Genomic DNA, 15,579 nt, shown 5'->3' with positions numbered 1-15,579 from the left:
TAATAAGGATTCTCCCCTTACCTCTTCAATTTTCTGGAAACCCTAGCTCCTCTCTTGTTCTTCCCCTCTTCTCCTTACTTTTCCTCTTCTCTTTCTCTATTGCCTTCAAATGATCAAATGAATCCTAATTCTCACTCTCCTCACCTCTTATATACTAGTATTCTATTTGGGCTTAAAGCATGATACCTCTAATTTAATTAATAGGCCCAATAAGATATAATATTTAAATATCTCTAATTAGTTCAATTAAATTAAACTAACACAATGTGCACACCAAGTTAATTAATTCAATTATTCATTATATCTCATATCAACTAAATAATTAATTAACACACCAAATCAATTAATATAATCAATTATTATACTACCTAACAACCAATTAATTACTTAACACTCCAAATAAATAAAATAAATTATATTAATAATAATATAAGAAATAATTACTATAATTGGATTGTTACAACTCTCCCCCACTTAAAAGATTTTCGGCCTCGAAAATACCTCAAACGAACAACTCCGGATACGATTCCTCCATCTTATCCTCGAGTTCCCAAGTAATATTTCCATTGGCGACTCCGCCCCATATCACTTTCACCAAAGCAATCTCCTTATGACGAAGCCTCTTCACTTCTCGATCTTCAATTCGCATAGGTGATGTATTAACCGTCAAATTATCCCTCACTTAAACATCATCTAATGGAACAACATGTGATGGATCCGCAATGTACCTCCTCAATTGAGACACATGGAACACATCATGAAGATTAGAAAGTAACGGTGGTAATGAAATCCGATATGCCACTTCACCTACCCTATCGGAAATCTGATAAGGACCAATGAAACGCGGCGTCAACTTACGCGACTTCAAATCTCTACCAACACCCGTTATTGGCGTAACTCGAAGAAACACATGCTCATTTTTCTCAAACTCAAGAGCTTTCCTCCTCTTATCATGGTAACTCTTTTGACGACTCTAAGAAGCCTTCATCTTCTCTTGAATCATCTTAATCTTATCCGTAGTCTCTTGAATCAACTCGGGTCCAACCACAACACTCTCTCCCGATTCGTACCAACATAAAGGAGTTCTACACCTTCTGCCATAAAGAGCCTCAAAAGGTGTCATTCCAATACTCGAATGGAAACTATTGTTATACGTAAACTCGATCAAAGGCAAGAAACTATCCCAATTTCCTCCTTGTTCCAAAACACAAGACCTCAAAAGATCTTCAAGTGAATGAATAGTCCTCTCCGTTTGACCATCAGTTTGTGGATGATATGCCGAACTCAAACGCAACTTCGTACCCAAAGCACTTTGCAAACCTTCCCAAAATCTCGAAGTGAACCTCGGATCTCTATCCGAAACAATGCTCAACGGAATACCATGCAAACACACAATCCTCTCGATGTACAACTTAACCAGTCTCTCCATCGAATAATCCATCCTTATCGGAATAAAATGAGCATATTTCGTCAACCTGTCCACAACGACCCAAATCGCCTCACAATTACTCAATGTTCTCGGCAAGCCCGAAACAAAATCCATAGAGATACTATCCCACTTCCACTCGGAATAGATAACGGTTGCATCAAACCAAACGGCTTTTGATGTTAAATCTTTGACTTTTGACAAGTCAAACATGAATACACAAATTCCGCTACATTCTTCTTCATACCTTTCCACCAAAACATCTTCCTCAAATCTTATACATTTTAGTAGCACCAGGATGAATACTCAGACCACTTCTATGCCCTTCCTCGAGAATCCTCTTTCTCAAATCCGCAACATCCAGAACACAAACTCGATTACGACACCTCATGATACCATTCTCATCAATCCGAAAGTCACCACCTTTGCCTTGATTAATCAATGTCATAACATCGACTAATTTCAAATCTGACTTCTGACCTTCTCTAATCTCGTCAAGAATGCCACACGTAAGCTTCAACATACCAAGTTTAACACACGAAGACGTCGCTTCACAAACCAAACTCAAATCTCTAAATTGCTCCAACAATTCAAATTCTCGAATCATCAACATAGACATGTGCAATGACTTCCTACTCAATGCATCGACTACAACATTCGCCTTTCCAGGATGATAATTCAAACCAAAATCATAATCTTTCAAGAATTCCAACCATCTTCTTTCCCTCATATTCAATTCTTTCTGATCGAACAAGTACTTCAAACTCTTGTGATCACTAAACACATCAAACCTCGATTCAAACAAATAATGTCTCTAAAGCTTCAACACAAACACAACGGCGGCCAACTCTAAATCATGCGTTGGATAATTCCTCTCATGAACTTTAAGTTGCCTTGAAGCATAAGCTACCACTTGCCCTTTTTGCATCAAAACACCTCCCAAACCCAACAAAGAAGCATCACAATACACAACGAAAGGTTCTAACGGATCTGGTAAAATCAAAATAGGAGCCGTAGTCAATCTTCTCTTAAGCTCTTGAAAATTCGCTTCACACTGCAAAGTCCAAATGAAAGCTTGACCTTTCCTAGTCAACTGCGTCAATGGTAATGACAACTTAGAAAATCCTTCAATGAGCTTCCTATAATAACCAGCCAGACCAAGAAAACTTCTAATCTCAGCAACAGACTTAGGAGCTTCCCACTGAGATACAACTTCAATCTTCGTAGGATCCATAGAAATACCACCACTCGAAATCACATGTCCAAGAAAACTTACTTCACTCAACCAAAACTCACATTTGGAGAGTTTAGCAAACAACTTCCTCTCTTTCAACATCGATAACACAACCTTCAAATGCTCGGCATGATCCTCTTTACTCTTGGAATAAATCAATATATCGTCGATGAACACAACAACAAACTTATCCAGATAATCATGAAAAATTTTATTCATATACTCCATAAATACACCAGGTGCATTAGTCACACCAAAAGGCATCACGGAGTACTCGTAGTGACCATACCTTGTCCGAAAAGCAGTCTTCTGAATATCCTCAGCCTTTACACGAATCTGATGATACCCAAACCTCAAATCAATCTTGCTAAACACACAAGCTCCAACCAGCTGATCCATCAGATCGTCAATCCTCGAAAGTGGATACTTGTTCTTAATCGTCACTTTGTTCAGTTGTCTATAATCAACACATAATCTCATAGAACCTTCTTTCTTCTTGACCAACAGAACAGGTGCACCCCACGGCGACACACTAGGACGAATAAACCTCTTCTCGAGGAAGTGTTCAATTTGACTCTTCAACTCTTTCAACTCAGAAGCAGACATTCGATAGGGAGCCATCGATACAGGACTAGTTCCAGGAACTAAATCAATCATAAACTCAACCTCACGTTCCGGCAGTAAATCACTTATATCTTCCGGAAATACCTCCGCAAACTCACAAACTATTGGCAATTCTTCAATCGTCCTCTTCTCACGGATATCCAAAGTTGCCAACAACATAAACAACTCGGCACCACCTTGTACCGATTCATCCACTTGCTTAGCAGACACAAACCAATCTTCCTTAGCACCAATCTCAGGAAAGATAACCGTCTTCTCGAAATAGTTGATATACACCTGATTAAATTCTAGCCAATTCATACCCAAAATCACATCAAGTTGCTCTAAAGGAAGGCAAACTAAATCAATTCCAAAATCCCTACCAAAGATACTCAACGGACAATTCAGACACACATAAGAAGTAGAAACAGAACCCATAGCAGGTGTATCAATAACCATACTTCTACGCATATCAGATAATATAAGATTCAATCTCTTAGCACAATCCAAAGAAATGAAAGAATGTGTTGCACCAGTATCAATAATGGCAGTCAAAGGTGTACCATTAATAAAGCACGTACCTTGGATTAGCCTATCATCGGTAGTGGCCTCCGCACCAGACAATGCAAACACCTTTCCCTTTGCTCGCTCCCTCTTCGGCTTATCACATTGGGTACTAATGTGACCTTTCTCACCATAATTGTAACAAGTCACACTCGAACCAACTCCACACTGGTTTGCTCTGTGACCACTCTTGCCACACTTGAAACACGTCACAGGATCCTTACTACAATCACCAGCACGATGACCTTCAACGCCACATTTGAAACACTTAAGTGGAGTAGAAGATCCTCCCCCACTTGGCTTCTTGCCAAAACCAGATTGTTTCCTCTTGTCATCATACGGTTTCCCACGATCCTGGTTTTTCCCCTTCAAACTCTTGTAGAAGGAAGCACTCTCCCTACTATCCTCATCATAAATCCGACTCTTGTTAACCAACTCCACAAAACGAATAATCTGTTGGTAACCAATGGCCTTCTTGATGTCATGTCTCAAGCCATTCACAAACTTCAAACATTTTGATCTCTCCGCATTAGCAGTATTGTAATGAGGGCAATACTTGATAAGCTCCTGAAATCTAGCAGCATATTCAGCAACAATACCATTTCCTTGCTTCAATTCAAGGAACTCCACCTCTTTCTTCCCACGACAATCTTCTGGAAAATAGTTCTCCAAGAAGACATCACGGAAAAGAGCCCAAGTAACCTCAATGTTGTCTTCTTCAAACCTCTTAAGAGTGTTATTCCACCAATCTTCAGCTTCCTTCTCAAGCATATGAGTACCAAACTGCACTTTCTGAGCATCAGTACAGTTCATGACTCTGAAGATCTTCTCAATTGCCTTCAGCCAAGCTTGAGCTTTATCAGGTTCATGCTCACCCTCAAAGACAGGAGGATTGTTCCGCTGGAATCTCCCCAAAGCACGAAACTCATCATCATCTCCATTTCAGTTACCAGCATTCGCTTGAGGGATCTGACAAATGGATTCAGCCAACATCCTCAGCGCCTCAGCAATTGCATCATCATTCCTGCCTGCAACCATCGTCCTGAACAGCCCGAACAACCAGACAAACAGTATCAATCATGTCAGATACACAAATCAAATACCACGGAATGGAAAACCCTAACGACTATTGACCAACTGGTCGACCATGCTCTGATACCACTAATGTAACACCCATTTTCTACCCCAAAATATTTAACATATAATCAGAGTAAATAAGCACGCATATAAACAAAAGGGCGTCACATCGACGTTTTCAAAAACTAAAAGCTTTCAAAAACCAACATCATTCATCATCAATATACAATACACCTGGTCATTTAAAATACACATTTCACTTATCATGAATATTCAAGCATATGCGTTCGCAGCGGAAAATAATGAATACTCATGTATTTCATAAAATGATCCATGTCCCATACCATGATCATCTCTCAACAATCTCTTCAAGATAACTAAAACCATATCCATAATATTTGGCACTATGGCCTCTCAACAGCAATTGCAAATAAGCATGTTCACAAGTAATAACATAATACTTATCCAAATAGGATACGAGTTCAATACTACTAATCTACCCAGTGTTACATGACCAGAGCATTGACTCATTACCTAGTCTTCAAACTAAAATACGGAAACTCTCCGGCTAATCTCGAGTGAGTTACCTTCCACTTACTTCAGCGATACTACTCCTGAGTATCTGCACGATACCCATGTAAAGGTAACATTCAAACAGAAAGGGTGAGAATTCAAATCATTATGAAGAAGTATAATAAGGCACAATGATTAAATCAACAATTAAAGGAATTCATCACACTTCATATAACCATGTAAATAATACTAACCAATATTTTTTTTCACATGTTTCAAACATCCATCAAAACTCAAGAAGTATAATATTCAAATCCAATATTATATTCACAAATATACACGCAACTACAACTATCACATAATCACATATTTTGCCAAATTATGTATCCAAACGTCACCAAATTCAATTACCATATCTCATACACACCTCACAATCACATCAATGCACACATTCAATTATCACATAACTCTAATGTGACTCAATGCAAGACATGTGACTCTATGCATGCGGTACCTCAATGTGAACCTAACGTTTCACCGTTTTCCGATTCAATATCTAGAATCCAAGCCACGCTTCCGATCCGGACAAGATCAAACCCACTACGCCTATTTCCAATTAAGGATAAACGTCTATGTGAACCCACAGTTTCACCGCTTTCCGATTCAATATCTAGAATCCAAGCCACTATGTCTATTTCCAATTAAGGATCAACGTCTGCTACGCCTATTTCCAATTAAGGATCAACGTCTATTACCATGTGAACCCACAGTTTCACCGCTTCCACCATGAAGCCGACCATGCCATGAATGAATGTACAAATACCAACACATATGCAATTAAGATCATCTCTACCATCTTAACGTTCCACATATCACCATAATTCAACTCTATGAATTGTCCACCAATGGTACATATACACATTCATAACAATATATCATTCACAAATATGCAATTAAGATCATCTCTATTATCTTAACATTCCACATATCACCATATATAAACTAATTATCAAGTACGCACAATTAGATTTCATTCCAAAATGATTACAACTTTTAAAATCTCAATTTTTCATTTTTCACAGCAAGTAACCGGTTAACGCTCGGTGAGTAACCGGTTAACATAAAACAGAATGTAATTTCCTGGCAATTTTCAACAGTGTTAACCGGTTAACACTTTTGGTTAACCGGTTAACGCAAAACAGAATGCGTTAACATAAAACAGAATGCAGAATTTTTGGGCAGGTTGTTAGCAAGTAACCGGTTAACGCCCCTAGGGTAACCGGTTAACACAAAACAGAATGCAGAATTTTTTGCGTTTTTCATCGTTGGAGGACTTTCGGACCTCCGATTTCGATTCCGTAAAAAGCCAAACATTCATAAAATTATGACTCATACAATACCCTAAGTATATAATATTAATTTACAGTTTTAACACAATCAAATCACCACAAATCGAGAATACTTATCAAAATTGTTAGGTTTTAGAGAATTCAATGTAAACATATTTCTACCCATTGCCCCAATCATACTAATCCATAATAATAAGGATTCTCCCCTTACCTCTAAAATTTTCTGGAAACCCTAGCTCCTCTCTTGTTCTTCCCCTCTACTCCTTACTTTTCCTCTTCTCTTTCTCTGTTGCCTTCAAATGATCAAATGAATCCTAATTCTCACTCTCCTCACCTCTTATATACTAGTATTCTATTTGGGCTTAAAGCATGATACCTCTAATTTAATTAATAGGCCCAATAAGACCTAATATTTAAATATCTCTAATTAGTTCAATTAAATTAAACTAACACAATGTGCACACCAAGTTAATTAATTCAATTATTCATTATATCTCATATCAACCAAATAATTAATTAACACACCAAATCAATTAATATAATCAATTATTATACTACCTAACAACCAATTAATTACTTAACACTCCAAATAAATAAAATAAATTATATTAATAATAATATAAGAAATAATTACTATAATTGGGTTGTTACACACCACCTGTGACAGACGTTGGCGTTGCTATTCCCAGAAGCAGAATGTTAGATGATCAGAAGCGTGAATTCAAAAACCATCACAAAGCCAGAACGATACTACTCAATGTCATTTCCTACAATGAATATGAAAATTCCACCAACAGGGAAATAGCTAAAGAAATACTTGACTCCCCGAGGATGACTCACGAAGGAAATTCTCAAGTCAAAGAAACAAAGGCTCTGACTCTAATTCAGAAATATGAAGCCTTTAAAATGGAGGACGATGAAGCTGCAGAGGTAATGTTTTCTAGATTTAAAACTTTAATTGCAAGACTCAAAGTGCTGGATAAAGGCTACACAATTGCGGATCATGTCAAAAGGATTGTTAGAAGCTTGCCAAAGAAATGGAAACCCATGGTCACAGCTTTAAAGTTGTCAAAATATCTGAACAATATCAGCCTTGAGGAACTCATCAGTTCACTCAGAAGCCACGAGATAGAATTGGAGGAAGATGAACCTCAAAAGAAGATCAAGTCTGTAGCACTAAAGTCCATATCCGAAAGATGCAAACCAGATAGAAACAAAGCCTTCCAGGCTGAAGAGGAAGACAATGAGGACTCTGAGAAGGAAGAATTTGATGACGAAGAAGAATTATCCCTTTTAACCAGAAGAGTAAAACAACTCTGGATAAAAAGGAATAATAACTTTAAAAGACCAAGACCCAAGGGGGATCGCTCAGAATCAACTTTCGGTGGTAAGTCAAACAAAGATATAACATGCTATGAATGTAAGGAAACAGGTCATTACATAAATGAATGTCCCAAGTTGAAGAAAGAAAGCTCTAGAAGAGAGAATTTCAAGAAAAGTTCATTCAGAACTAAAAAGGGACTGATGGCCACCTGGGACGACAGTGGATCTGATTCATCCGAATCAGACTCTAAAGCACAGACAAATGTCGCACTCATGGCTATGACTTCCAGAAATACATCAGATGGGGAATCTGACTCTGAAGAGGTATTTTCTGAACTTTCTCGCTCTGACCTTGAATCATGCCTTTCTGAAACTCTAACCTCATATCAGAAACTTAAACAAAAATTTAAGGCTTTAAAAGGAGTTCTTGAAAGAACAATCAAAGAATGTGACAAGCTTGAGATGACTGCTTCAGAACTAAAAGATGAAAATTAAACTTTGATAGAAGAAAGAGACTCCACAAATAAATAATGTTTAAAACTTGAAGAAGAATTATCTCAAGCCCCACAAACCTCTAACACAATGATATATGAATATGAAAAATCTTTTCAAAAGTTTCTGAAAAATGGGATAGAAATGAGCAGAATGGCATCCATGATTTATGGAGTAAGTCAGAATAATAAAAGAGGAATAGGGTATGTCCCCAGTGAAGATGAATCTTCCATAGATGACAAACCTAAATCTCTTTTTTCTTATCACTACACACATACACAAGCACAACGTTTTGATAATGCTAGAAAACCCAAAGTTCTATGAAACTCTGGGAAAACTAATCATAAAGGACCCAAAAGATTCTGGGTACCAAAGGATAAGATTGTTTATGTTGCAGATATCTGCAGCAGAGTTAAGACACCAATCATGGTACCCGGACTCTGGATGCTCGCGACACATGACTGGAAGAAAGCATATGTTCCAAAGCCTGAAACTTAAAGATGTTGGCTTCGTAGGTTTCGGAGGAAATCAGAAAGGAAGGATCAGAGGCTCCGGAACTATTGGTAATGGAACTCTTCCCTCTATATATGATGCTCTCTATGTAGAAGGATTAATGCATAACCTGTTATCAATAAGTCAATTAAGTGATAACGGCTATGATGTAATCTTTAATCAAAAAACATGTAAAGCAATTAATCAGAACAATGGAACAGTCTTATTCACTGGCAGGAGGAAAAACAATATTTACAAGATAAATCTTTCGGACCTAAAAGAACAAAATGTAAAATGCCTTCTGTCTGTTCACGAAGAGCAATGGGTATGGCATAGACGCTTGGGCCACATTAGCATGAGAAAAATTTCTCATCTAAACAAACTCGAGTTAGTCAGAGGTCTACCCAAGCTGAAGTATTCTTCAGATGCTTTGTGTGAGGCTTGTCAGAAAGGGAAATTTTCCAAAACATCTTTTAAAAAGAAAAGTATTGTTTCCACCTCTAAGCCTCTGGAACTTCTTCACATTGACCTGTTTGGGCCTGTTAAAATAGCATCAGTCAATAGAAAGAATATGGATTAGTTATTGTTGATGATTTTAGTCGCTGGACATGGGTAAAATTCCTAAAGCACAAGAGTGAGTCTCACTCTGTATTCACTAGCTTCTGTTCCAAAGTGCAAAACGAATTTGACTCTAAAATCATCAGAGTCAGAAGTGATCATGGTGGAGAATTTGAAAATAAATTTTTTGAAGAACCATTTGATTCTAATGGAATATTCCATGATTTCTCCTGTCCTAGAACTCCACAACAAAATCGAGTTGTAAAAAGGAAGAATATGACACTCCAAGAGATGGCCAGAACCATGATCAATGAAACAAATGTGGCTAAGCACTTTTGGGCTGAAGCAATAAATACAGCATGTTATATTCAAAATAGAATCTCTATAAGACCCATTCTGGAAAAGACTCCTTATGAACTATGCAAGGGAAAAAACCCAACATTTCTTATTTCCATCCTTTTGGATGCTCTTGCTTTATTCTGAATACTAAAGAACATCTGAACAAGTTTGATTCAAAAGCACAAAGAGGTATTATGTTAAGATACTCAGAACGCTCTAAAGGCTACAGAGTATACAACACAGAAACCAAAATTATGGAAGAATCAATCCATGTTAGATTTGATGATAAGATTGACCCTGAAAAGTCAAAGCTAGTTGAGAAACTTGCAGATCTGGAGATTACTCTTGCAGGTTCTGACGAAAAGACTAAAGCACCAGAAGTATCTGATAAACAAAGTCCAGATGCAACTGAAGCCTTAACTATCTAAAAGAAATCAAGAAGCCGCCCCAACATCTCTGAAGATTTGATTATGGGAAACAAGGATGAACCTGTCAGAACTAGGTCAACATTCAAAGTATCTGAAGAAATCCCTCTAGGACTAGTATCTCTGATTGAGCCTACTTCCTGTGATGAGGAACTTCAAGACAACGATTGGGTTCTAGCTATGAAAGAAGAGCTAGATCAATTCTCAAAGAATGACGTCTAAGATCTTGTTCTAAAGCCTAAAGGAACTCACATTATTGGAACCAGATGGGTGTTCAGAAACAAACTGAACGAAAAAGGAGAAGTTGTCAGAAATAAAGCTCGAATGGTGGCACAAGGGTACAGTCAACAAGAAGGCATTGACTACAACGAAACCTTTGCCCCAGTCGCCAGGTTAGAATCGATTTGTTTACTTGTTTCATTTGCTGTAAATCATTCTATCGAACTATATCAAATGGATGTCAAGAGTGCATTTCTTAATGGTTATATATCAGAAGAAGTTTATGTCAATCAACCTCCAGGTTTTGAAAACTCTAAATATCTAGAACACATTTTTAAACTCAAGAAACCACTGTACGGTTTAAAATAAGCTCCTAGAGCTTGGTATGATAGATTAAGTAACTTCCTTCTGGAACATGACTTTATTAGAGGAAAGGTTGACTCTACACTCTTCTGTAAAAACATTAGAAATGATCTCATGATATGCCAGATATATGTTGATAACATTTTTTTTGGTTGAGTTAACCCTTTTGTATGTCAAGAATTCTCTGAGCTAATGCAGGCAAAATTAAAATGAGCTTAATGCAAGAACTAAAGTTCTTTCTAAGGATTCAAATCAATCAAGCTTCAGAAGCTACCTACGTTTATCAAAGTAAATACATAAAAGACATTTTGAAGAAATTCGAAATGGCTGAATGTAAACCTGCTAAGACACCTATGCATCCAACCTGCATTCTGGAAAAAGAAGAAATTAGCCAGAAGTTTTGTCAGAAGCTCTATCGTGGTATGATAGGATCTCTTCTCTATTTGACTACTACACGTCCTGATATTTTGTTTAGTGTATGTCTCTGTGCCAGATTCCAATCAGATCCTAGAGAATCTCATTTAACAGTTGTTAAAAGAATACTCAGGTATCTGAAAGGAACCCCTAACTTGGGTCTGATGTATGAGAAAACATCAGAGTATAGACTTTCTGGTTATTGTGATGCATATTACGCAGGGGACAGAATGGAACGTAAAAGTACATCTGGGAACTGTCAATTCTTGGGAAAGAATCTTATATCCTGGGCCAGCAAAAGACAATCAACCATAGCTATGTCCACTACAGAAGCAAAATATATATCAGCATCACTATGCACTACTCAGATGATCTGGATGAAGGATCAACTTGAAGACCTTCTAATTTTTTAGAGTAACGTTCCTATTTTCTGTGACAATACTGCTGCCATCTGTTTAAGTAAGAGTCCTATTTTGCGTTCCAAAGCTAAGCACATAGAAATAAAACATCATTTCATTAGAGACTATGTTCAAAAAGGGGTAATCATTTTAAAATTTATTGATACAGACCATCAATGGGATGACAATTTTACCAAACCCCTGACTGAAGATAGATTCTTTTTCATCTTGAAAAATCTAAACATTCAAAATTGTCTAGAATAAAATGTGCCTTTGAAATAGCAAAATAAGACTCTAAAGTAAACACCCGGAATCTGTATCTGACTCTGATGCTACTACTAGTTAGAAGTCATCTGAGTCAGAAATCCTAGGATCCAACCCTTTGGTATTCCTGAAGATCAGATAAAGTAATGCGTGGTACGTCTTGCGTCTGACCTTGGAACTCCTAGACAGCTGTCTAGCAGAAATCAAGAGATAGACTCTTGATATCTCCTCAAGCAATGTGCTGATTTGGGGATTAGACCTCCATCATGGGCTGTAATCATTCTCCTCTAAGCGTGCTTACTTGGTTAACGTGCTGCATTCATTTCTTAACTGTTAAACTCACTTTCTATTGTCGCTTTGCATGCACCCTAATTGTGTATATATTCATTTCACAAACTACATTTGCACACTTTACATCCACGACCTCACAAAACCCTCTCTCTCTGTTCTTCATCTCCTTCAAAGAATTTTTGCAGTCTTCATCAAGCTCTTCAAACATTCATCATCATCTTCAACTGTTCTACATGGATTCTCAGCAACAATCCGTTTACAACTTCTCCCAACAAATGAACTCAATGGAGAAAGCACCCAGCTCAAGCCAACAAACTACTACAACCACCGATGTCGTCTCAACCCCAGTCTACAGGGAACCCCACAATCCTCGATCGTGAGCCCCATATTCATCTAGCAACTCCCTTTGAGAAGCTTGAAGTTCTATGTGAATCTTTGGTTGATTTCGAAAACATGAAGAGAAATGGTGTAGACCTTACTGAAGAATTGAAAATGAAAGGATGGGAAACCTACTTTCAATGCCTCTATGGCCCTGTGTACATGAATCTGGTGAAGGAGTTCTGGCGTTTCGCAGACTCAGATGATCACTACATTGTCTCCTACATTCTGGGAGTCAAGATAGTCATCACTGAGAAATCAATTGCCTCCCTTCTGAACATGGAGAAGACTGGAGGAAGACGCATCTACAACATAAACCCTAGGGCAAAATACTTGTCCCAGGAAATCAACCCTACCATCTTCCAATAGAGTGTTGAAGGCAAGCATTCCAAGAACAAGGAGCTACATCAGAACCTTCGGGTCTGGCTGAAGATCATCTTAGGCACCATTTATCATCGTCGTGCTTCAAACTCTTCTGACTACATCAACACAGATCAGAAGTGTATCTTGTACTGCATTCACAAGGGTCTGAAACTGTGTTTACCTGCACTTCTCTCCAAGTACCTCAGAGATTCAGTCAAAGACACCATAAACAACATGAAGACAAGGAACTACATCCCTTTGGGGAGACTCATATCAGATGTATTAATTAAGAGCGGCCTAGTGGATCACCTGATTCAGCTCAGACTCATGGAAGATGTCACCATTGACCCTGGAAGACCGCTGAATGCTCAGAATCTGAAGAGCATGGGAATCATTGATCAAGTCAGAGCCAAACCAACACTTGATACCTCTTGGGAAGTACTCAGAGATTAGAGGGAGATTCCCAACGGACTCTACCTGTTCTCCAAGATTGACCCTCTAGAGGTAGTAGCCTACTATCTACAAGACCTTGCCAATCAAAGGGTGGATATCTCTGACTTCATGGTGGACTGGCTTCCTGAGCATCCACCTAACTTCATGAAGAGGATGCGAGAGCCCTCTGAGAAGTCCAAGAAGGCGAAGCAAGCTAAGCTGGGAGAATCCTCTGGATCAAGACCCACAGTTCCTCTAGTTGGCTCTCCAAGTAAGTTTGTACCTCTCCCTCGATCTGTTAAAATTAAACCAATTGCTTCTTCTCTTCCCCCAAACAACTCCTATATACACCTCTTCTGAAACTCCTCCCTCAACCACCAGATCCTCTAACCCACCCTCTCTCAAATTCAACCTCGTTACCACCACATTACCCGTTTCGGAAGCAGAAATGCTAAATGAAACCACTTCACCATCATCATCACCATCTCCTCAATCCCCACCTTACTACGAACTCTTCTTTGACGCCGAACCATCTGACCCCTAATCCCCCACTCTGGCTCAGTTGCAAGCCCGTGCTCTGGCCTCTCAACAACCATCACACTCTAAACCTGCACCAGACTCTCCTTCCCCACCTCATGTACATCCGAATCGCACCACATCTGAACAAACACCACCACCTACACAACAACCAATTCACTCTGAACCACAACCAACCCAACCACCATCTGAACAAACCCCACAACCTGAACTATCCTCACAGTCACGCTCTGACATTCCACCACTCATCATTTCCGCTGACCCCACAACTCCCACACTTAATCTAAGTGCCCCAAACTCACCCTCCCTAGCCTCTGCCACTGAACCAGAAACTACCCTTCCTAACCTTGAAGAAGTAATCCAGGTTTTTGCAGAGTCTTTAGTTGAGAAGGTCAAGTCTCTGACCATCAATTCTGGTATCAGTGATGATCCCTCTGCTGTAAGGATCCATTGGAATAAAGTGATAAGTTGGGTGATCTCTGAAGCCTTTAAGCTAAAAGGCCTCTCTGAACAAGTCCGCAACGACTTCATCAGACGCTGGTATTAGACTTCAAGAGCGCTTAGCCAGAGAAGCTGAGGAACGGGCAAGGAAGGAAGCAGAAGAGAAAGCGCGCCAGGAAGAACTTCAAATAATCAGAGAAGCAGAAGCAAAGGTTATTGCTGATGCTGCTGCTGCTGTTGCGGTTGCTGTTGAGGCTGAGGCAAAAGCTAAAGCCGACACTGAAGAAGCAGCTCACATTGCTGAAGAAGCTGCTGCCAAAGCCAACGCTGATGAACTGACTCAGCGGGAGCACTCCAACTCTGGGTTCATCCCTCTGGTCTTAAAGACTCTAGAGGAACTACATAAAGAACAACATGTAGTTCAGGTCAGGATGGATCAATAGGACTCAGTCAACGTCAACATTCAGAACATGTTGTCCCAGCTGCTCCAAAGGATGCCTCTGCCTCCAAACCCTTAGACACCTAGGCTATTTGTATGTTGCTTTCTCTCTTTGCTTATCTGTAAATAGGGGGAGAACAAAAACAACTCTGATGGAAACATAACTAAATCCTCTCAAGCATTGCAAACATCATTAATAAATTATTACTAAATCAATGACTAAAGATATGCAGGAAAGTAGCTAAAGCACTAAACCAAGGAAGGTCCAGTAAGAACTTCTGAGTTATCCAAGGATCTAACTCAGGGGGAGCCCACTTTCCTATCTGATCTAACATTTTCTTTAATGTTTCACCTTTACTCTGTATTGTTTTGTCATCATCAAAAAGGGGGAGATTGTAAGAACAAAGTTGGTTCTACAATATATCTCTAAGATTTTGATGATAACAAAGGATGAAACAAAAATGGTACTCTAACAAGATTTTTTCTTAGTGTGCAGGACTCTAATTAAACATCAGATAGAAAATTACATCAGATACAAAATATTCGATTATCATATGCTACTCAGAAAGAATGTGTCCAGAAGGCTCTGATTCTGATCAACACAGATACCAATGCAACATAAAGAAGTCAGAAACTCTGATAAAA

The sequence above is a fragment of the Lathyrus oleraceus genome, chromosome 3, assembly GCF_024323335.1.
Source record: "Lathyrus oleraceus cultivar Zhongwan6 chromosome 3, CAAS_Psat_ZW6_1.0, whole genome shotgun sequence".
NCBI classification, from domain to species: domain Eukaryota; kingdom Viridiplantae; phylum Streptophyta; class Magnoliopsida; order Fabales; family Fabaceae; genus Lathyrus; species Lathyrus oleraceus.
This window is presented reverse-complemented; position numbering follows the sequence as displayed.